The sequence below is a fragment of the Corvus kubaryi genome, unplaced genomic scaffold (assembly GCF_017639235.1).
Source record: "Corvus kubaryi isolate FWS band 111438036 unplaced genomic scaffold, C.kubaryi_AGA036_p1.0 37391, whole genome shotgun sequence".
NCBI lineage: Eukaryota > Metazoa > Chordata > Aves > Passeriformes > Corvidae > Corvus > Corvus kubaryi.
Genome location: NW_024581130.1, coordinates 5505006 through 5529269, shown reverse-complemented (window position 1 = coordinate 5529269; position 24264 = coordinate 5505006). Strand labels below are relative to the sequence as shown.

Sequence of the window (24264 nt, the reverse complement as noted above, 5' to 3'; positions counted from 1 at the left end):
GCCAAAGGCTGCTGGAGATGGCAAGGAGCATAAATAATTTCCCATCTAGGGTTTAGAGCATTATTTATCTTATTCCAAGACAGACATGAGAGGAACAGACACAAATTTATGGACCTGCCTACTGTGGCATGATAGGACCAAAAGAATCAATGAAACAAACTCCTGAAGGAAAAAATTATCTCCTCCTCTTCTTTACAGTGCACTGCTTATAAAAATATGCAGGTACTGACCACCAAGGGCTAGAGAGCAGCCATCATCCAAACAGGCTACAAATCATAGAATCACAGAATGGTTTGGCTTGGAAAGGACCTTAGAGGTCATCTAGCCCCAAACCCCCTGCTATGGGCAGGGACACCTTCCACTAGACTGGCTTGCTCAGAGCTCCACCAACCTCAATACTGGCCTGACTACGTTCAGGGATAGGGCATCCAAAACTTCTCTGGGCAACCTGTTCCAGTGCCTCACCACACTCACAGTGAAGAATTTCTTCTTAATATCTAATATAAACCTGCCCTATTTCAGTTTGAAGACGTTACCTTTTACTTTATAACTACATACCCTCGTAGAAAGAATACAACACCACTGTAAAGTGAATGAAGCACAAAATGATGGGCTTGCCTTGCTTCTCCACCAAGTTAAATCCTGTTGCACTCAATTATTTCAAACCTAGAAGTATTTGACACATTTTGTTCTCTTGCTGTTTGCTCACCCCTGGGAGCAGCTGCCCCTGGCACAGCAGAGCTCTCTCCTCCAGAACCTGGAAGAACAGTGGGACAGGCCTGGTGCCCCTCAGGCCCCACCCAGCAGCACCCAGGAGGTGGCAAACACAAACTGCAGGTTGGAGATGAAAAAAGAGTACTTCCATTCCTTTCCACATAAACCACAGCCTGAGCATAACAGGGCTGTCTGCAAATTATCCATGTGGATAACATCAATTGTTTTTCAAATGTAGCCATCTTTTTTGACAGTATCTTAATTGTTATTCTGAAATACCACTTACCCTCTAAGTTCTCAACTACTCTGTAATGTGTTATAAAAATTCAAATATCCCACTCATTTAAATAACGTGCTGTTATAATACAGTGAGCACAACATCACATAATTTCACAAAATTTGTTGTAGATATTTGTTTTGGGGTGACTTTATGATGTTGTATCCCCTATTGCTGGTCTATGCTCAGAAATTAATTCTGTGCCTTTCTGTGCCTTTAAACTAAACCTGAAGGGGAGAAAGGAAAAAAAAAATGAGCAAACTTTTCAAAGCAGTTGTTCAAGGACACAGACACACACTCCTCTGCGTCCTGCTGCAGTAGCAAGAGTGGAGGAAGCATCCTGCTTGCTTTTCAGCCAGCTTTCGGCTCCTTTTCTCTGGAGGGAGATGGAGAGTTGAACTTTGTTTTTCCTGGGACTTTGGTTTTTCCCTTCTTCTGTTCTGGACTGTTTCAACATGAGAACACATCGAGAGAGTTCTCCACTGAGGCCCTGGAGGTGGGCCCACCACGACCCAGCTCCAAGGAGGAGGAGAGAGACCACACCTACAGAAGGACTCTGAAATCTTCCCAGGTTTCTCTCCACAGCGAGAGGTTTTATTATTTAGCATTATTATCCTTTTCCTGTGTGTTTCTTAAATAAATAGGTTTTTTATCTCTTTCACTTTCCTCCGAGGAAAATTTATTTTTCCTGAACCTGGTGGGGGAGGGATGGTTGTAACCTGCCTTCTATCAGAGGATATTTTCCTCCAAATTTGTCCAAACCAGCACAGTATTTAAAACTGATTCCATTGTTTTGTTTGAGAAAGTGATTTGTGCAGGAGCTCCATCGTACAAGCAATATTTGTAGCTGAGATTACATAGTCCCTTTCAAACAATGTGTGGTAAATTGTTGATTATAGTCAATTAAAGGATACAATATGAAGTAGTTTTATGCTACTCGGTTCTTTCAACCACAGGAAATGACTAGCAAATGCTATCAAACAACAAAACCTATGAAAACAAGTTAAAAGCAACAACATACTTTGCACACAGTGGATAAATCGCAGAGATTCCCTAAATCCAAAACCATTCCAGCACCTGGGTACCTGCAGTACAAGTCTTCACATTACTTCACATTACAGAAATGATCAAAGCAGTACTCTATTACCAATTTCAGCTAAAGCAATTATCAATTTTTTTTCTGTTCCCTTTTTGAGGCTTGATGTTACCTCATATTAAAAAAAAAAAAAAATCCAACCCACAACTTCAATGTTCCCACCTCTTTGCAGGGGAAAGAGGAAACAGAGGGTGTCTTTTCCAGTGATAAACTAGGTAATCTGTATTCCCTTCTAGAGATACCAGTCTTGGTCTTCCTATGTTTTATCTGGCACATCAGCTGCAATATCATCTGGTTTTTATCACCAGTTCTCCAGACAACCACCAGTGTCTGGCATACTCCTTTGTGAATTAAAAGCAAAATCAGATGGTTTAACCTGCCTTGTTCAACTCTGTACTATAGCACTGCAGAGAGTTTTCTGAAGAGATCTTGCACAGTGCATCTTCTTAGTTTTATTAGCTTTATGTGTCAAAGTGAAAGCTTTAAACAAACCCTTCAGAAGATTTTACCACTGCAAATGGAAACAAAGGAGAACAGGCTAATCAACCACGTTCAGTGAATAAACTGATGAAACAACAAAGAGCAATAATAATAAATCAAATGTCTGCATTAATTGATTCTGCCAAGTGCCTTTTCATTAATACCAGGTCATACTTCTAGAGTATGTCAATAAGTATAAGCAATAGACAGCCTTCAAGAGCAATCACTGCTGCTAACAAGCAGAAGGTTCTAATGATTGCTTCTTTGCTTAAACATTTGGATAAAAAGCCCCTCCACTGGAACAGGAATAATGACACTTCATTTCACTGTCTCTCTCTGATCTGCTCTGGGTAGCTTAAGGCAAGATGAGGCCCCTTGGCAGGAAGAGCTTGTGGTGCTCTCCTGGAGGATGCTCCATGGCCTTTGCCATCCATGAGAAGCGCTGGTTCTCCTCAAAACCATGCCATGCCAAAGTGAGCCTAGACCAACTTGGAATCAGGGCACAGGCTTGAATCCAGAGTCAGGCAAGCTTCAAAACCAGGCAATCTCCTCAAAATCATGCCATGCCAAAGTGAGTCTAGACCAAATCAGAGTTAGGGTTTAAATGCAGAGTCAGGCAAGTTTCTGGGTGCTATGGTGGAACCTCACTCTGGCTGCCTAGAGCTCAGTGGTGTGACTGTACTCACTGCTTTCTTTACTGACCTTTTGAAAGGATTAGATAGTTAATATTTTAAAACCTTTAAAAGATTAAAAACTTCTAAAAGACTTGCAAAGTGACCTTGCAAGTTTGAGTTATTGACAAACTTCACTTTATGAACTCAATTGGATTATGTTTACAGGTGAGACAAAGATATACTTCAGTCTTCAGAAATTAGGATGCATATTATATTTGTCCCCTCTAATATTGTAAATCTATAACACTACTGTGCACATAAAAAATACATAACCAGAACTCCATTTTCTGATCAAAATCTAATTTCATGCCCAGCTTTTTATTTGCTTATACCAGTACTACAGGGGAATAAATATGCCCACAGACCAAGTAGCCTCACAGTTTGAAGTTAAAAAATATGGGAAAAAAGTATATATGCAGATTTACATCTATTTAATCACAAATAAAACCCATTGCATTTTCTTGCAGTCTGGAACTGTACCATGTTATCTTAATCATCAACAGAAGGCAAAAAATCTATTTCACAATGTTTCAAAAAAGCACTCAAAATGTAGATTTCAATGTGCTGACTAAAGCTGGCGCAAACTGCTAAGCAAATAAAACAACTGAACCTTTGTTATTGATAGAGAGCACTCAGACAGCCCCGGGGTTCAGCAGAATACTAAACAGATTACTGGAACCACAACCAACACCACTCGTGAGTGGTGCCGACTTAATTCTCAGAGTTTTCCACAAGATGGAAACTTCTATTATTTTACAGAGAGCTGATAAATGAGTTATCAGAAATTCTTTCTTAGCATTTTCTTCTCTAGGTTCTGTTAGCTATTTCACAGGAACGCACGTGTAACAAAGTCCTTAGAATTAATCCCCGTACCCCAAAAGGCCTCGATGGATGCTACACGTATAGAATCCATCAGAGGTGACAGACAGACTTCCAGCTCCTTCTCAACTAAGCAACAGAGCTGCAAGAGATGCTCTCTCTTGGAGGCCATGTCTCATGCATAACCATGCTACAAATATTGCTTTAAAATAAAATAATGGTTACTGTTCAGACAGATCAATTTTCCAATGTATTTCACTTTTAGATCCAAAAACAATTAAGGCAGTAAGTGTTTCCCAGCCTATCACTGCTGCTTTGAACATTTTTCCTGAATGCACAGCTTCAAAATCAATGCAAATGCTTTTCCAACAACGTGGGCTGCTTGGTGATGTCCAAGACAAGCAGTGTGGGCCAACTGGAAGCAGATACGTAAGAAGAAACAGCTGGCAAAGAAGATCTTCGGTCTGTTTCACACATTTCCACAAAAAATCTTGCCTCTCATCAGCTGTTGGAAGCTGGAAAATCACACTGACCACTGCTAAAGAATTTTACAGACTCTTATTACTGCAACTCTATTTCAGCTTCAATGTGTTCAAAAGACTCTTTCTAACAGAAATAACAAAATTAGTATGTTTAAAACATTTATGTGATACATTTCTAACACAGATGGATTGATTCTCTGATTTTAAAAAGTTACAAATAAGGAGGACCCAGAATCCTCAAACTTTTGCGGAGTTCTGTGAGAGAAAGCAGCTAGTCTTGAAAACATTCCTTAAACATAACTAAGAAAACAACCAGCAAGAACAGCTGCTTCCATCAAGCAAATCATATTGTCAGTGTGTGAGCAAGCAATTACAGCTGAAAACAAAGTAGAATTTCACTGAAATAAAAATAATGGTCTCAAATGAAGACATTATTAGTTAAACGATCAACACAGATATAATAATTTATGCTTTTACATGATAGCTAAGCCTCCAAAACAGTAGGTTATTTTTCCCAATTCTAAATACAAATTTTAGAAACATGCAGCAAAATAGAACAAAAGCTATCTGTTCACAATAATACAGTTGAAGTGGGGGAGATATTGTTTACAATACAATTTAAAAGACTCATCATTTTGTAAACTGCAAATGAAGATTTCCAAAAGCAATTCATTAGTTGTTGAGGTGATCTGAATAACATTTTAAGAGAGCCAATCTATTTCTTCAAGAATTTAGTACTAAGTATATGATGTAACCATGACTCAGTCAGCATTTATTCCGATATAAAAAGTGTTTATATTTCACTTAAAGAAATAGCAAATTCTTGAGATCTGAAGATTGTTTAGTTGCTGCTCTAAGTGCAAAAAATTTGTTTCGCTCCCAGGGGTACTCGATATTATTGTGTTTTCCATTATTTATTTGTGATTGGATTTAGTACTTGAAAATTCTGCCAAACACTTACCATTGGTACTTTAGGAGTAATAATTTAGCTCCATCACTATTCAGTATTAGCTCAAATGCTCATATGTAATAGCTGCAATATTTGAGCAACATGCCCTTTAGAACATCACGTCAGATCCAAAGAAATTAGGAAGAAAACACATAAACAACTAATCTGTCATTTTCTGGCTATTCTCCACTGCAGCTTTTACCAGGTGTCTGCTCTAACAAACTCAAAAATTTCCAACTTAGCTGCTGAGAGCCCAACTCACAGCCCCAGGGGTTCCTGGGCTGCTCCAGCTTCTGTCACCCTCTTTTGCCACCCTCTTACATGGCTTATGCACATTTGGTTTGCTGTTGATTACCACTCCTCCTTTCAGCCTTTTTTTTCTCCCCCACCTAATTGCGTCCAAGTTTCTTTAAGTATGTTGACCATCTTCCAAATTCTCCTCGTGAGATCTAATTGGACTGCATTTCCTTGAAGCTGAAGCTCACTGTGGTACTTCTGCAGTGTTTCTAATCTCTCTGTGGACCTTGTATATTTTTCTTTTTTCTAAACTTTCAAGTATTTCCATCTCCTCACAGTTTAGTATTACACGTTAATTTTATTAGCATGCTGTTCAACACTCTCTCCCAGATCATTAATAAAGACATTAAAAATGACTGGTTCTAGCAGTGATCCCTGTGGTACCCTCAGGACACCCTTTGTTTGTAGTGTTTCAGCCAGCTTTTAATCCACATGACAGTGCTTTTATCCAAGCCAATTTGAATTAATTTTGCAAGTCAGGCTTAGCAAAGCAACAGCCAACCTTTTGCAAAAATCCAAAATTACTACACTGTTTTCTTCCTTGTTCCCCTCCCCCAAGTTTTGTAGATTTTTGAATCAACTAAAACAGTAAGCACTATTTACCAAATTACTTGACAATTATATACTATGTATTTGCTCTAGCATATCCTTTGGATTTTTTACACAATTTTTAGTGCTACATCTGCTTTTCTCCCGGTATTTTACATTTCCTTCCGAGCTTCTGGTATTTTAGGAGTGATAAGGCAGTGCTGTGTTAGATGCTGCCTTGCCAAGTACTGATCTGATGACTAAAAAGTGGTAAGGAGTATAGCCTTAGGCTCTACAGAGAAAGTAAAAGTAGGCTTATCTAGGAAATTAACCTGTATCACCAGTGGCAGGACTTCAGTACAAGTTGTAGGATACTGTAGTTTTATTGAAATGGAGTTAAGACCAAACATTTTCAACATTTCAACATAAATGGGATCCAGCCTTCACAACAGAAATGGTGAAGGTAAATATCAAAAGTCAAAATCTATGTCAATTGTTGAGTAAATAGTAAATAAGGAATATCTGCACCTTCCTGTATGACTGTATGTGTAGTTAAAAACATTTTCAAGTTATTCCATTTCTTGCTTTTTATCTATAATTATTAATTATTTTACAGGATTTTAACTTAATAATTGTCTAATCATAAATGTTTTTCTCAATTTCCCTTGACAAAGAGTCCTACTTAAAATTGATCTCAGTATCCCAGGCAACTGATCTCCTATATTTGGTAACTTGTCTAGGATTTTGTGTGCACGTGCCTTAACCCATAGTTGTAAAACGAACTTCTGAAGATTTTTAGTTTACTTCACATTACTGTCACGTTTATAAAATACTACCTCTAAAAAGCAGTGATAACAGTCGTAATTTATCAACTTCATCAAGAATGTAAGAGTTTTACTATTCTGACGTGCCTTAAACTCCTTATTTCTAAAATTCTTCCAAAATAAAATTCTAAACTTTGATGTCCTTATATTACTATATTATGCAAAATCCCTCTGAATTTTATACAGGGTTCTAAGAAGAGCCACAAGAATCAGATCTAGAACTTCAATCTTACTGTGATGGGCTATGTAGTTACAGTAATATTCACTTCAATAAAGCAAAGGTCCAATATTATCTTCATACACATAAGAATCTCTCCATAAGAATTAACAAAATAATGGACATGAAATAAAACTCCTTTTTTATTAAAAGCAACATGTTTTCCTTTTCAAGGCATAAGTAGCCAGTGGGTTTTTCAGTACTGTGGAAGTCAGAGAGATGTGAGGATGTGATAAAGAAATGCTTAGTTCTGTGCTATTGGAGTCAACACGCCTTCATGAAGAAATAAGTAAACCCTCCTTCTTGTCATCAGCACACTCAGTAGCTCATTATGAAGAAATTATACCTCATCTTGAAGGCTGAAGATTTCAAGCTTACTCCTCATTTAATTTTATTAAGTGCCTAAAAATATCCCTTTTTGTAATCTATACTAAGGTTCTTCTCAATTACTGCCTGCTTAAGACTCCCACTCTAATAGTTTTCAGTTAAAAGAAGGGAAAAAATGAGTTTATAACTTGTGCTTATCTGTGAGCTTCTGCTGGACAACATGCACCATTATACTGCTGGCAAACAAACCTGCAGATCACCTCCTGTATTTCTGGGTAAAGTGGCTGGAAAGAGACCATTTCAATTCCTGCAAAGAATGTATGGTACAAACACATTGCAATTGTATTTTTTTGTTCTTGTAATTAGCAATTTCACTTTGTGCTTTCATAATGTCAATTACCTCCACTGGCATATCCCATCACTGACCTCTATCCAGAATATTTTCATTTCAGTGCTCTCTATGGGAATGCTATCATATCTCTTCTTCCCTGCTCTCTCTACTCCCTCTTCCTCCTATAGTGCTTTCTCATATCCTATTCCAAGCCTACATTGCTGGATCATGCCAACTGCTATTCAGTCCTGATCTTGCACAAACAATTCATATAAAATTAAGAAGAAATAAATTAAATCAGCAACATGGGACCAGCAATGTGCTGTCGAGGCAATGGCAATTCCCCTGGTCTTGTTTTTCATGGATCTCCTGGTCCTGATGGCTGTGCTACACCTGAAAGAAGGAACTTGTGTGGGCTGAGAGGTGAGAAGAACAGGATATTCTAGATCTTGGAGATTTTCCTTCTCCATGACTACAGCCACAGGCATCTTTCCCACTCACTGAAATAGAGGAAACAGGAAGCCACCCCTTTTTCATTCTCTAGTGCTTGATTCTGATGAATTAGAATTTCATATGCAGATCTAACTTTCCTCCTAACAAAACTAAGTAGTTCAAAGCCCTTGCTGTCAAAAGTTCCTTTTGCTCCCTCTCTTTCTTTCTCAGGTTCTTCTGTCTCAAAGGTACATTCCTGTACACACTTAAAAGTAGATATTGCATGATGGAATGTATTATCCACTGCTCACACTCAATAAGCATTTTTACACAGGTTTCATGTTCAAATTTCAGGGATTTTTGTCGAGCCATTCATGTAGGTACAAACTCCTTAAAGGGCCCGTTGGGGACATCTGTCTTCCTAATACCATCATTTCAGGTGACTTTAATACTCGTGTCCCCAGGTGAAAGTCATGATGCAATTCTATCAGTTGCTGTACTTTGTGCAGTGTGGGTGTGAGAGCTAATTTTGTCCTTAGATTCAGAGGCTTCATTAACAGTCTTAACACATTCACTGCAGCTTTCTAAATCCTTTCAGGCTTTAACACTTAAGCTACTGTGAAAAAAACCCCAAAAATAATGGAAGTTCATATGCAGAAAATGTTATTTCTCTAACCCAAATAAAGCAGATCTTTTTGACAATGTTAAATGCCACATTACAGCACATCATTCCACTGAAATGAAATTTATGAGAAATAAATCACTGCTAGTAAAGGCTGTAAATCACTATTTTGGGCAATTTATCCTGCTATAAAACATGTGAAACTCTGAATTGAGATGCGTAGGGAAAAAGAATGAAAATTATGCGTCTATTATACGAAGGCATATGAACATCAATATAATGCATATTCCACCACTTTGTTTTTATGAATTTATATTCTAAAAGTTTCATCATGTGACTGTATATGGACTATAAAATTCAATAATTAAAGCACATTAAAAAAACCCAACCATTTTTCTTCCCTAAGACAGGTATTTTTTCTAGCTTTAATGTTTCATACAGTGGGGTAAATTCCAGCTATTTTCTGAAAAAAAAATTAAAATAGTATAAAAAAACAACCCTGAAACTCCTCATAATATTTTTTTTCAGTATATGTCACTCCCAGGATGAGGGAAAAAAAAGATAGATTAGTCCTTTTTGTGGGTCACGCAAAGCTTCCATGTACAAAAAATATTGTCTTCAACTGATACACGTTGCATGAGAGAACCTGTCTCAATTATATTTTATTCCTTAAAAACTGTCCATGAAATTATAATACAAATAGCCAAGCTTTTACATGTTGCTGTTTTGGATGCAGGAGAATTAAAGTTCTGCATCTAAATAATACAGAATCCGGCTATATTTCAAATTAATGCGAAAAGTTACAGCTATATTTACAACTTCAGTAAAAAAGGGAAGCTTTACTGTTATCCAGATATTACTTGCTGATTCACTTCTGTTCTTTTCATGCTCAATAATCCTAACCCAAAGGCTGCTTCTTTTTGATTCTGCCTTTATGATTGAAGTAATACAAGAAACTTTAAATTATAGATGAACTTCATTCCAGTTTGCCTCGCTCCACAAAAAATGACTTCCAACAGTCGCAAAACACAACTTTATTTCTAGCACGCATGAGGGAGGGTTGGTATAAGAGTCATTTGTGGCAATTTTGCTCTCCACAAACAGGCATTTCTCTGGATGGGTATCTCCCAACAGCAACTGCTGTTGTTTTTGGACTGAGGCCTCTTCTAGAACAAAGGGACCCAAACTGGCTGAAGAACCAAGGTTGTTAACTGGACTACATTGCACAAAAATTTTCTAGGTGCTCCCACATTACGCCTTGGGAGCAGCATCAAAATCCAAAGGCAATTCAAGATGAAAGCTAGTTTCTTTCAGAATCCAAAGGCCCTTTCTTATAGTGAGCCATGTCCTCTTGTAGGCTTCATTTATCAATACTTGCCCCTTTGTGCAAACTACAGATTTTCTGGGGATGAACAAAATACTTAGTGGATCCAAAGCTGAAGCAATAAAAACAAGTCTAAGACTGGCAAATTCGGATTATTATTTTTGTTAAATAAGAAAAACTATACAGACAGAAGAGAGAAGGGAGACATGGGAGACATTCATTTTTCAAGACCACAGGAACAAAGCCTGTCTGGAGTGAAACTTGCACAGGAGAAAGAAAAATGCTTCATTTTCCTCCTAGTCTTCAGGATTTCTGACTCAGTAAGTTTTCATTATCTATTGCTCGCTAAATTAAATTATCATCTATGCTGACTTCTGTCCTGCAAAGCAGGAAAAACACTTCCTTACACCTTGAGAGCCAGGTATCTGGAAGGGCTGTTATACGTGATCTGACAGTTCTGGGGATGTACCTGTAATTCATGTGTAGGAGTTTTATTTCACTGATGGCAGATTTCAGCTCAGGAAACAGGTTCTCATATTCTCTCAATCAGCTAAAATGGTCTAAATGCTATTTTTGCCTGCATCTCAGATTTCCTTTTGTCTCATTTTCTTATCCTCCTCACTAGACAAGTAATAATTTCCTTTGGATAAAAGCTATTAATTCCATTTAAGATGAACTTTATTTGAGAAACTAATCTTTTCTTAGATAGATTACTATTTTAATGTATGTAATAAAAAAACATTCCTTGAACAGGTCTTACACATCTTTTCCCACATTCATTGAAATTAAGTATATTGCCAAAATGAAAGTAATTTTGATTAACATTGAAATTAGATTTAAATCTGCTTTCTATATTTTTAGTTTTCATATTTGTTTTTCAGTCTCTAGAAATACAGTATCAGTTACTGATTATAGGAAGGAACTTGTCTTTCTGGGATGAATTACTGCCCTCTATGTAGGGTACACATGAATATGAATGTAACAATACTTTTTGTGACTCCTTTCTCAGTTATATTAATGAAAAAGAAGAATTTAAGACAAGTTGAAAGTTCTCACATTAACAAAACGGAGAACATGAACAACAGATAACCCTAGCAGTTCTGGAAAAGCTGCCTAGAATAAAAGTAACTCTCTGCTTTATATTACTGAATTACAGTATTTTAAGATTTTTTTTCAAGTTTTGAGAAACATTTTTAACACTGCTTCTCGTGGCAGTACACAAACATTTTTAAACCTTTCCCTGTGTCTGCTGGTCTCTGCAAAACGGAAGGATAAGCTCCAATAAGAAAAGCAAACTGTCAGTAGTCTATTTCAAAAAGGTTTTCTTGCTCTAAAACACTTTGTGGGCAAAAGAATTAATCTCAAGGCTAGGAGCTATATTGTGTTTTGGTAACTTCTCCTTTTACCGAGAGCTTAGTAAAACATGACAAGTGAATGGCCAAGTGACAGGCTTGCAGAGGGAGCTTTTGCTCCTCCACAAGGAAGGATGGTTGCCTATCAGTAGAGGTAGCACAGCAAACTCATCTGGTTTCCTCCAGCTTGCAGAGAAAGATGATGGGAAAAGCAAAGTCACAATAGAGGCTTAAGCTTTGTTATACAATAGCAACAGATTTCAGCTACTGAAAAGACATTCATTTGTAGTCACAAAGTGTTAGGAAAAAAGAAACACTAAGCAAGTGGATTCAGAGGTATTTTTCCCCATAAAGGACAGCTTCAGTCAGATGTGGTAGATTGAGGAGTCAGAGTACAGGAATGCAGAAGGCTACAGATGTTGATAGGAAACTGATTGACAGAGGTCACAAAGGCTGTTACTCAGAAACCTCAAGTCTGACTCAGCAAAGACTGCTATCCCTTAAGATTTGCAGAGTAAACACAGGATTAATTCCACAAAATTCACACTGACTTGGCATTGGTAAAGGTGGATCCATGTGGTCATCTGGATGGCTTGGCATAGACTGTGCCCACCTGCTAGCTGGCATGAGACTTCCCAGTCTTATTGACATGGACATCATTTTCTCAGGAGCTTCAATCCATCTGGACAACTTTCTACCCTTTCCCTTCCTCTTCTGGAAGAGGATAAAGCATGTTTAGCAGCTCTCCTCAGAAGCACTGGTTCTTTGCCAAAGGTTCAGCAATACTGAGGGCAAAAGCAATATTGCTTTCCAAACAATTGTTAATTGTTTGGAAAAGCCACCTTCACTTGAAAGCTTTTCTAGTAAGAGGACAATGAGCACGACTGCATTCCCACTGAACTCTCCAGATAAAAAGTGCAAAACACTCTGGGAAGCGCTGTGTAATCATAGAATAATACAGGATGAAATTCCACTCCAGTGAATCACTACATATGAAGACATATGTTTTATTGTGTCATCTTTTAAAAGATAGGCTTAGCTCCCTCAATGTTTGCAGTAACCAGTGTCAAGCACTGGAATGAATGATAATAAAGAAAATAATATATAATCAATTAACATGTATAGTAACTCAATATAACAATCTCTAGAGATTTATCTTCTAGCAACGTTAGCTCATCAGAAAAACAAGAAACGAGTACGAAACGTCTTAAAAAGAAGTCATGATATTTGGGATAATCAAATAAGATTAAACATCAAAGTTAAAACAAATATGAAGATTCAACTTACATGGTCAAGATGCTTAAAGAAATATATCTGTAATCACTGTAAAGAAAAATGACAGGATAGCTAAAAACCTAGAGTAAGACTTTCCAAGAGTAGGCAAAAATTTTGTAGGAAAATGAAAGCAGACAAGTAACATGGGTATGAGACAGCCAAAAATTTATCTGTAAAACAGGAAGAGAGAAGCTCAACATCATTATAGAATCAAAGAATATCCTGATCCCTGGAAGGGATCCACAAGGATCCAAGTATATCTCCTGGCTCTCCACAGGACACCCCAAGAATCACACACCACACCATTGAGGACATTGTCCCATATGTTTCTTGAACTCAGACAGGCTGATGCTGTGACCACTGCCCTGGGGAGTCTGTTCCAGTGCCCAACCACCCTCTAGATAAACAACCCTGTCCTAACATCCAACCTAGACCTCTCCTGACAGAGATTCACACATTCTCACGTGCCCTGTCACTGGTCTCCTGAGAGCAGAGATCAGTGTCGGCCCCTCCTCTTCCCTTCACAAGGAAGCTGAAACTGCAATGAGGTCTCCCCCTCAGCCTCCTCTTCTCCAGGCTGGACAGACCAAGTGACCTCAGCCATTTGTCATCGGGCTTCCCCCTCCAGTTCCTTCACCATCCTCATGGCCTCCTTTGGACACTCTCCAAGGGATTTATAACTTTGTAATATTGTGGAACCCAAAACTGCCCCCAGGACTGGAGATGAGGCTGCCCCAGCCCAGAGCAGAGTGGGACAATCCCTCCCTTGCCCAGCTGGCAATGCTGGGCCTGGTGCCCCCAGGACAGGGATGTCCTTCCTGGCTGCCAGGGCACTGCTGACTCATATCCAATTCGCCATCAACCAGGACCCCCAGGGCCCTTTCCATGGCACTGCTGTGCAGCCTCGCATTCCCCAGGCTATACACACAGCCAGGGTTGTCCTGTCCCAGGTGCACAGTCCAGCACTGGCCCTTGTTAAACTTCATAAGGTTGGTGATTGCCCATCTCTGATTTCTCTCTCTGCAGGGAATTCCTGTCCTCAAGGGAGTCAGCAGCTCCTCCCAGCTTAGTATTATCAGCAAAGTTCCTTACAATACCTTTGAGTCCTGTGTCCAAGTCATTTCTGAAGATGTTGAAGAGCACAGGGCTGAGGATGGAGCCCTGTGGAAGCCCACTAGTGGCAGGTCACCAGTCTGCTGTCACCTCAGTCACTGTAATCCATGAGCCAGTCACTCACCCCATGATGTGTTCATCCAGCTGGGGGATGGACATTTTGTCCAGAGGATCCTGTTACAGACTGTATCAAAAGCTTTACCAAAATCCAAAAAGTTATCTAATACTGGAAAACAGACCAGAAATTCTAGCATGAAATGACAAGTGTGGCCTGGCCAGAGGAGCAATACACAGCTAGCACTGGGATCAGCTTTGCAGGCAGCAGTTCTGATGGGGAAACTGAAGTCCTGAATCTCCTACACCCTTCCTTCCAAGGGGAATGATGCGCCACTGGCTATAGGGTCAGCTGACCAAAACCCATTCTCCTGTTCACTAAATACAGACCTGACAGAAATGCATCTCACCCTACCAGGGTTAATGGCAATGAGTGGAACTCTCCACCATTAGGTTAAAAAGTAACTCCTGCATCAATCCTGAGACAAACAGACCATCCCTACCTTTAACTTCAAACCTGAGCCCTCAGCTCAAAAAAGACCAAAATCAAACTAAGTCAAAGTTGAACATATATTCAAGAATTTAGATAAAGTTAACTATTTTGGTGAAGCTACACTAATGATTATTTAGAGGAGGATGAACAGCTAGAAGAGCAAAACAAAACTGAACCCAATTAAAAAAAAAACCACCTTCAAGTAATATCAAGAGGATTTATTATAATTAACTCCAAGAAAATCCTTATTTTTCTATTGTAACTAAAATTTGAGAAATAAGAATTTGAGTAGTACAGCTCTATAACTATGCAAGAATAATATATGAGGGAAAACAGCATTTAAAAAGTAAATTAAAGAGGACAAGAAACAAAAAATGCTAATTTAGCCTTCAAATACTACACAGCTCCAGTCAGTGAAATGACTTCTAAACTCCAGTCATTCATTGCAAACTCAAGTTATCATCTGACATCTGATTATACGTAACTATTGCAGCTATCAGCACATGACTGACCCTTTGACATTCCCACAGTGATGGAGATTTGTCTTTGAATTGGTATCCACTCCAGTTATGATTATAAAAAAAACCCACAAAAAACCAAACAACCCAAACAAACAAACAAAAAAATTTCCAGTGATCACATAACTTTTATTTCTTTGCATCTACCCTTCACAGTGCCAAATATTCAGATAAAATGAAAACTCTTTCATGGCAGTGAGCAACAACAACTGACTGAAGTGACAGATATTTAAAATGCCATAGTGAAGATGGCAGCATCAGTATTTCGAACAGTTCCTCTTGTTGTGAGGAATGAAAAGAACACTTGCCATGTTCTCTCGAGCATAAAAACACCCTAATATTCAAACACAGCCTACACTGATAGGAGGGCTAGAACACCTGTCCTCTGAAGACAAGAGGAGAGAGTAGGGGCTGTTGAGCCTGGAGTAGAGATGTTCCAGGAAGACTTTAAAGCACCTTCCAGTGCCTAAAGGGGCAAAAAAAAGAGGTAGGGAAGGACTTTTTGCAAGGGCATGTATTGACAGGACAAGGAGAAAGAGCTTTTAACTGAAAGAGAGTAGGTTTAGATTAGATATTAAGAGGAAATTCTGTACTGTGTGGGTGGTGAGGCACTGGAGAAGTTGTCCAGAGAAGTTGTGGATGCCCCATCCCTGGAAGTGTTCAAGGCCAGGTTGGATGGGGTTTGGAGCAACCTGGTCTAGTGGAAGGTGTCCCTGCCCATAGCAGCTGAGCCAAAACAAGATGATCTTTAAGGTCCCTTCCAAGCCAAACCATTCTGTGATTCTTTGAGCTGTCCTTAATCACACCAGAGTCTTTTCACCCTTCTGTCCATCAGTTTTCCATATTTGTCGTGTAATTCCCCTCCAGCACAGAATTTGAATTGTTCAAATAAGCATGTGTAAAACCGCTAGGAATTGTTTGATGTGAGTAGACGTGCCACAGTATTTCAGTAAGCAGCAGTTTTAACAAATATTACTAGAAATCCAGTGAACCAAATACTCATAACCTTTATTGCTAACCACAGTTTTTAAGATTTCACTAATCAAAATATTTTACTTATGAAATTAATAATTTCAAACCACAGCTAACAAGGTAGAAAATCAGGAGGAATGAAGGCTTATACAATGGGAATGGACAGCAACACAAACAGAAAAACGAGTGGTCTCAGACCCCAGTAACTGTAACTGCTGTAATGCTGAGGACCACCCACTCACCACTGCTACCTGACAAAAAAAAAAAAATCCCATTCCCAAGGAGACCTGCTATTTTAAGTTTTCAGATGAGCACAAGAACTAAGGGAGCATTTGATGCATCAAGTTAAAAAAAGTTCTACTCAGCCCTTGTGTCTTCCTCTCCACATCCACCAAGACAGCAACTAAACCAGCAAGGCCTCCACAGGACCGGCCAAGAGATAACCCACAACATCCCACACTGAATGAGTGAAGGAATATCAGAAAGCTTATGTATTGTCTTCTATGAAGACTAGAAAGTGTCTGTTAGGAAAGATTCTGAAGATTATGTACTCACGAGAAGCTGTTTTCAGATCATTAAAGCTGAAAATGCATGTTCTAAAACAAATTCAGGACTCAGCTTTGAAAGCTGCTCAATGAAAATGAACAGTTGTTGGATACAAGATTAATGTGTAGGAGTCCTAAGTGCATAAATAAGAACCCTAAAAAATATTATGTATAAATACTTGATTTCATAACTACTGAAGCACCTGCTGCACAGAGTATGGAATAAAAGTACCATCTAGCAGCATAACTTTCTTGATGCTAATGTATTTTTGCATTAATCAGGACCCCACTGAAGATGTTCATCGCAGTAGCAGTATTAGTTACACAGAAGGATACTCTTTCCAATCTAAATTAATTTGTGAGTGTAAGTACATGAAATGTAGACAAATTGTCTCTTTAACTGAGAAACAAATGAATTGGAGCACCTGTCCTCTGGCTTTCTGTGACACCTGCTTTTGCACACAAAGTTTGTCCTGGTTATAACATTTTCTTTTTATCTCTACATTCTAATGACACAACTAAAATCAATCATTGTGCTCTCTGTTGCCACAGACAGATGAATCTGCCACAGCTTGAATTGCTACTACAATATACTTACGATAAATTATCTACTCAGTAATGACAGAAATCCTGCCAATTAAACAAAGTTATTCTGACCTCTTAAGTGTCATCAGACTATTATTAGAATCTTTGACACACTGGATTTGAATATTTGAGATTTATAAGGCTTAAGCATGTGTTCTGCTCCTAGAACACCTTGGTATGCAGCTTCAGTTCTTCATAAGTCCAAGTTGTTCCAAAAGGTAAAGATCATACTGCAAACTGCAGGGACTTGCTACAGGATACTTAACTTCTAGTCATTAGCATTTTTATCAACCACAGTGTCCCACCAAACTGTTACCACTGTCAGGATGGGTTTTGTTTCTGGGCAGTATTTCTCTCAAAACATGGCTTTTTCAAATTCTGAACATCCTCTTTGTGCTACTATTAAACCATTTTGCAGTAGCGGTATTTCTGAACAAAGCACTCTTATCGTTGGGTAACCCACATTGCTGAGGGTTAGATGACCCTGGTGGTGCTGCAACATTTGTAATTCTTCAGCACAATCAATTATTTCATGATAATGTCTTTTGTCAGAGAATATTGTAAGGCAATGAGAACTTGATTTTTTTCCTGTGAAAGAAAAGATCTGCTTTGACTGGTATACAGAAATGTTCATACATGGGTCACTGGCTGACAAGGGAATTGTAAATTACTCTGTAATAAAAAATAATAGTAGACATTTATATAGCATTGTACCTCACACACAATGACCTCCAGGCTCATTATAATAAGTATTATTTGTCAGAAATAAATTGCAACAACCATTGTATCTTCCAACGGTTTTTATTTTAAAATGGGCCGTGAAGGAAATCTTAGATTTCAAATATTCTCTATCAGTTAGCCTAGCATATTACAGCAGCTATACTAACTACTCTGTAAATAAAACACAGATAGCAAGTTCAAAAAACCTATAAAAGATTAAGTGTTACAAATTAAAATTTTGGGCAGGAAACTTGTGTTTCAAGGCTTATTAGCACGGAGTAAAAAATTGCATGCTAAAAGACAGGCATTACCTCATGTTTTCAAATTTATCCTCAGAGTCACATACACAGCCACAGCAATTAAATGACAAACAACAAGGAATGAAACAGAAATTACAGCAGTGAAACAACAATCCCCCCAAAATCTGGGGCATCCTGACAAATACATCAAAGAATGAAAGGAAAAAAAAAAAAAAAAAAAGGCTGAATTTACTCATGTGCAAACATTTCCTGCATTAAACAACACTATTCCATAGAATTTAGAAAATATCTAGAAGTGAGAGCAACCGAGCACTGACCTGGACTAGATGAAGCATTCCTATAAGTGCCAGCTACTGCCCTTACTTTTACTGACAGGAGTGACTACAAGATTAAATTCCCTAAGGATTTTGGCAAGCATCTGACCATAAAGAAGATGATAGACTAAGGTAGAAGGGATATTCAGAAGTTATCTGGTCCAAAGCCACACTCACAGCAGGGGTGACTGCAGTCATGTCAAGAAGTTACAGAGCTGTGTCTTGAAATAAACCAAAGTGCAATGTCCTTTCCTGCAAACAGCTGTTTCTAGCCTTTAGAGTAACAAGCACTCACATTAAAAATGGAAATTAAAAGAAGAAATATTTTAATAGATGCTAATATTTTATAACATCCAATCTAAAAATCTTCAGAGCAATAAAATATATCACCTCACAAGTAGAGGATGATACCAATCAACACTAAGACATCCCAGTAAACATGTCACAATAAAAGAAGTGCAATGAAAGAAGATGATACATAAAAAGTGATGGATGACTGTACTGGGGAAACCGCAATTTTTCAAAGTGTTGCTATAGTTAAAAGACAGTAACATCTGAGAATAATAACTAATTAACAAAGTATCTGCAGTACATTTCATGTTTAACTGGAGCTGCTTGTGGAGAGTTCATTCCTAAACCTTTAATATATCACTGAAGATGATCTAGGGCCTTACATAAACATAAAATGCTATCATTAAGAGCATAAATAAAATATACAAGGAACAGTTCTAGGATCATCTTCATATGTGCTAAAGACATATTTTACTTGAGGTTACAAAAAATACTTTCTTCTATAGCCTTCCAGCTCTTTAGGCAGTAGGACACAATATGTGTATATATATTTATTTGCATGTGTGTACACTCAGATGTGCACAAACAGCACAAGGAGCTGTTAAACCTTCCTTCAAATACTGCACAAAAACTTGATAAACTCCTGTAGTTTAGATTTATTTTCTTGCTGTAAATCAACTTGAAATTTCACACGCCATAATAAAAAAAGACAAGGAATTGTCATCAAGTTTCTCATGCGATGTCTCATCCTGAGTAAAAATCAAGCTTATAGGTTTATAAAATTAAAAGAAAAAGCTTGGAAACAAAGTCAATGGATTTCAGAAGTCTGGCTTTTCCTCTAAGGATGCTGCCTAACAGCACTTGGTGAGAAAAGGCAGTAGTGTCTCTCTTCTCTCCAGCCCTATACCACTTAAGCCCATGTAATCAAACCACTTGTGTAAAACAGAAATAAGCAGCAGCCATTTTCTACAGCACACCACGGGTAAAATATCCAGTTACTAAAACCTAAAATTACTTCAAAAATCTACTGGGCTGTTCAGCAGTTCTAGTTCTGTTTTGCTCTGCTCTAGCACCAGCTGAACAAGGGTCACCTCCCTCCAGAGACCACCAAAGAGTGGGTGACTGGTAACAGAGACTGCACTGCTTCCACTGATTCAAAATCTCTTCATCTACAGATGTAAATCTGAATGCTTAAGTTCTACCATAATAGGAGGGACCAATTTTTAAAAAATCCAAGTCATAAACTTTTTAGTCTTAAACTTAAATTTTACTTTTTCCACAACAATATTTTTTTTTCCATATGAAGAGGGGGGAAACATCCTCCTTGGCCAAGCTTTCAATGTCATCATGTCAGTCTCAACTGGGACAAAGTGAGTTTTCCCTCATCATAAAACAAAAACCAAGAAGATTTTTTTCCTTCAGTGATTGATTTTGTTGTACATTCAGAAAAGGTGGAATCCACTCCATTCAAAGATTTGCAATTCAGGGAGGCAACAAGGTTTTTCTTGAACTCTCAAAATATACCACATTTCAACATTATCCAAAGGTAGTTTCTTTATTATAAATACTGCAAAAGCCTCTTGCCACAGGCATTTACTTATGCCATTAAGCAAATGTGTCTTGTGTAGTTAAGAGCCTCCTCCCTTTTCCAATTTCTCCAGATCAAGGTCTGGATATTTTTTTCCCCCCCTTGGTGCTACGGCATTGATTTTAAAGCACTGTACTCCCAGTTACACCAAACTGGACAAACTGCTTATTTCCCTATAATTTATAGCAAAATTATTCCTTTGAGTAGAAAAGATACCACTCATATCTGCCAAATACAGTTAAATACAGCATCAAAAACTTGCACTAGACATCAGTGTATTCTAAAGCTGCGTTAGAAGCCTTCACTCCACTTATGCCTGTGTTTACATTTGGAATTATTTTGCTCTCCTAGCACAGGAAGAAGATGCACAAAACATTGAGCAAGATTTAAAAATAAAAAATAAGGAAGAGTTTGGTGCTTTCTTAAAACTTGGCCCTCAGTAATTTACCTAAGATCACAAAAAAAAGGTAGTGTGTCAAGAGAAACATTTCACCAGGTTTCCTTTGATTTATCTACTAATACACTGGCAATTGAACAATTATTTCCAGCTTCTGAAGCTCACTTTTTTAGTTTCAGATTCATGACAGTCATGTTTTTTAAAACATAATACGCTCTCCTGAACAATAGGAAGTAAGTTTATATAACAGGTCAAGAAACAACCAGCATGTATTTCAATACCATGGACTTCCCAGGCTTCATCCACAAGGAAACAAAATTGATACTGATCAAAGATTTCTCAGATCATCTATAAATAATATAGTAAAAAGTAGCATCAAAATCAAACAGAGGAAAACATACAACTGATTCAAGGACTCTAACAAGAATCAAAGTGCCTCTGCACGCAAAGAGCAAAATGAGATTCACCTGGGTTTCCTCCAAGCCAAGTGAAATATGTAGAAATACAAGCCACATATCAAATCAGCAGGTCAAACAGAAAAGAAATTGGTGAAGAAAAAAACCTGGCAAAGACTCAAAAATGAACTGACTCAAAACCACACAATTTAAAAAAGAAAACAGTATCTTAGTGATTAGAGCAAAGATGTTACACAATAGTTAAACAATTTTTTAACTTTCAAAACAAAGGCAAAGAATAAGCGAAGACAGAAGCTCAATACACTATGTAATGACAGAGCATGTATTTACAAACTATATTATGGATTACTTTTTACTGATCTATAGTATGTTTATAATATGCCACTTTATAATCAGAGAGTGTTATTTCCTCTGTGACTGAAATTTCTGCAAACACAGTTCAATTAGAAACGGGCTGCAATAAATTTGCTTTACCTTTAAACTCGCTCTTCATATCAATAATAGGCAGTTAATGCATCTCACCACAAAGTCAGTCGTGCATCAGCCTTGCTCTGAACCTATGTGAAAAACTGTTCCTTTTTAATCCACACATGAATGAGAGCCTGGTCATTTGAACTGCAGAAATCAAAGGATGATCATACTACTTTCGTCTTCAATAGCCCCTACAGAAGACTACCATGCCTTAGGTTCTCTTGTTGGGTGAGCTATTCAGGCTTAATCAGACTCCTGAATGCATCCTTTTAAGTGAAACAATTTAACAAATTCTTTCTTACTCCCTTCTCAAAATTCTATTTTTGTATGAATTGCAATTGAGAGGAATTCTATTCCACCATCCAAACCCTGCTATCCACCCCTAGCTCCCCAAACCTCCTCTTGAGCCCTGAAATGGAGTTTCTTTATCACCTGTATTCTGCACACAAGCCAGACTGGACACACATCTGAAGTAGCTTTCTTTCAATGATTTTTTTTTTTTTTTTAATGCATTTCTGAAATATTGCATTTTCCTTACCTATTTCACCTTGACAGCATTGTTTTACATTTCTAGAAATATCTCTGTCCTCATTCACCAATACATTTCTCCTTTCCTACTTGTCCCCCAGGGTCAATCCGAAACACCTAAAAATAGATCTCTATTGGTAGCAACACCAAGAGAAAATATTTCTCTCTCATGCACCTTTTAAATTTTGTTAATACGCCATTTATGACAGGATAGAGCAAATTCTTCAAATATCTTTCAAAACCAAATATATTTCTAAAAGGCATCTATTGGTTCTATGTAAATGCATATTAATGAAAATAAGATGTGGCTCAGCACTGAAATACAAAATGAGAGAACATTGATGTGAATCACTTCAATTAGATGCATCAACAGTTTAACAACACTGACAGCCTATAGCTATTTATACTTCTTCAGTGAGTACTTACTTCAATGCTGACAAGCATCTGGATGCTTTCATCCTGACTTACATAAACTAACAACAAATAAAATTCATGCTATGTCTGGGAAGTTAAGCAAGTGTCCAGACTGCGCAAAAATTGCTTCATTGGTTCAACTGCAATCTAGCACAGAAATATCTGTTTCCTATGCCACAGGATTAGAAAATAATTAACTCCCTTTTTATGACACTATTTCACAACAAAAGCCCACCAATGTTTCCGTGTTTCAATTAAGTGCAAAGGGAGAAGAAAGGAGACAAAGATGGAAAAGATCTGGGAAAAGGAAGGAAGAGGAAGAGAATAACCAGCTTCCAAATTAACACATGGCTTCATTAAAATTTACTTAAGGCACCTGAAGGACTCAAACACCAAAATCTCTTCAGAGCTAAATGCCAGTTTAGAAAAAGTTCAATTTTTTAGCACTACACATTGATGCTTTTACTTATAAATACATAGCTTTATTCTAAATGGTCAAGTTAAAATCTTAGACTTATGTGATAAAAAAATGCACCAAATATAACTCATGACAGTAGAAGGACAGATTGATTTTATTCTTAAACTTAGAAAGACTAGAAAAAAAAACCCCTGCAAATTTAGCAGTAACCTCTGGGATTCTAAATCGTGGAGGAAAGATAAACGAAAAAAGAATCATTATGACAGATATAACTTTTATTTTCAATGTTCTTTTTTTCTTTTCTGAAAATATGTTTTGATTTCTAAGAGTTGGCACAAGTTTTGATTTAAAGAGTACTTACAGCTAGCTGATTAAATATTTGTGGTACTCAGCACTAAAAAGAAAAATATGAATGTATAATGAATTAATTAATATATCTGTTTTGCTGATGCTATTAAAATGCCACATGAATTTTATTAGGTAAAATTCTGGGAGGGAATGGGCCCATAACTGTCTTGCTCAAAGGGGGAGGGCTGTAACCAGGGATCAAACCTAATCCAAACATCTGGAAAAGAGGACGGATTTCTCAGCTGAAAAGATCCCAGGCTTTATCTTGCAAGAGGCTGGGTTAGTAGATACCACCCACTGGCACCCTGATATAATCATCATTCATACTCTTTGGTTTATACTGGAGGGGAGCAAATTCCTCACTTCTCTTTCCACTGTCTTTCTCTCTAAAGAATAAAATTTTCTGAAGGCAGAATAATACATTAGACACCAGAAGAGTCTCTCCCAGCTGTCCTTGCCAGAACTACTAACATAACTACATTTAAATGTCATCTGAAAATGGCAAACTTCTGCTACCACTTCTTCAACTATCACTGAACAAGGCAGCATGGGTGAGGGCAAAAACCACTAAGCTATTCTCTAATCGAAATAACCAATAAATCATCTTTCAGAACTGAAACTCAAAGGAAGGGCCCTGCAACCCAAGAGAAATTAAGAAAATCCCCCAAATCACTTTATACCCACAAAATACACAGGTTCATGGTGGATCTTAGAAGTTCTCTTGATAGCTGAATCTTCAGCAAATACGAAACTACTGAGCAATTATATAGAGCATAAGGTGCAATTAAGCATTTACTGG

General features: G+C 37.7%; 1 protein-coding gene and 1 long non-coding RNA gene across 4 annotated transcripts in view; both read right to left on the bottom strand.

Annotated features, from left to right (window-relative positions):
- CADM2 (cell adhesion molecule 2) overlaps positions 1-24264 on the bottom strand; it is a 591021-nt gene that overhangs the window by 441930 nt on the left and 124827 nt on the right. The gene's annotated exons all lie outside the window — the stretch shown is intronic.
- LOC121669215 lies at positions 13843-20616 on the bottom strand. The gene is made up of 3 exons (XR_006017651.1): positions 20605-20616; positions 17141-17145; positions 13843-13938 (listed from the first exon to the last, which is right to left on the bottom strand). It is a non-coding gene; the product is annotated as an uncharacterized LOC121669215 (long non-coding RNA).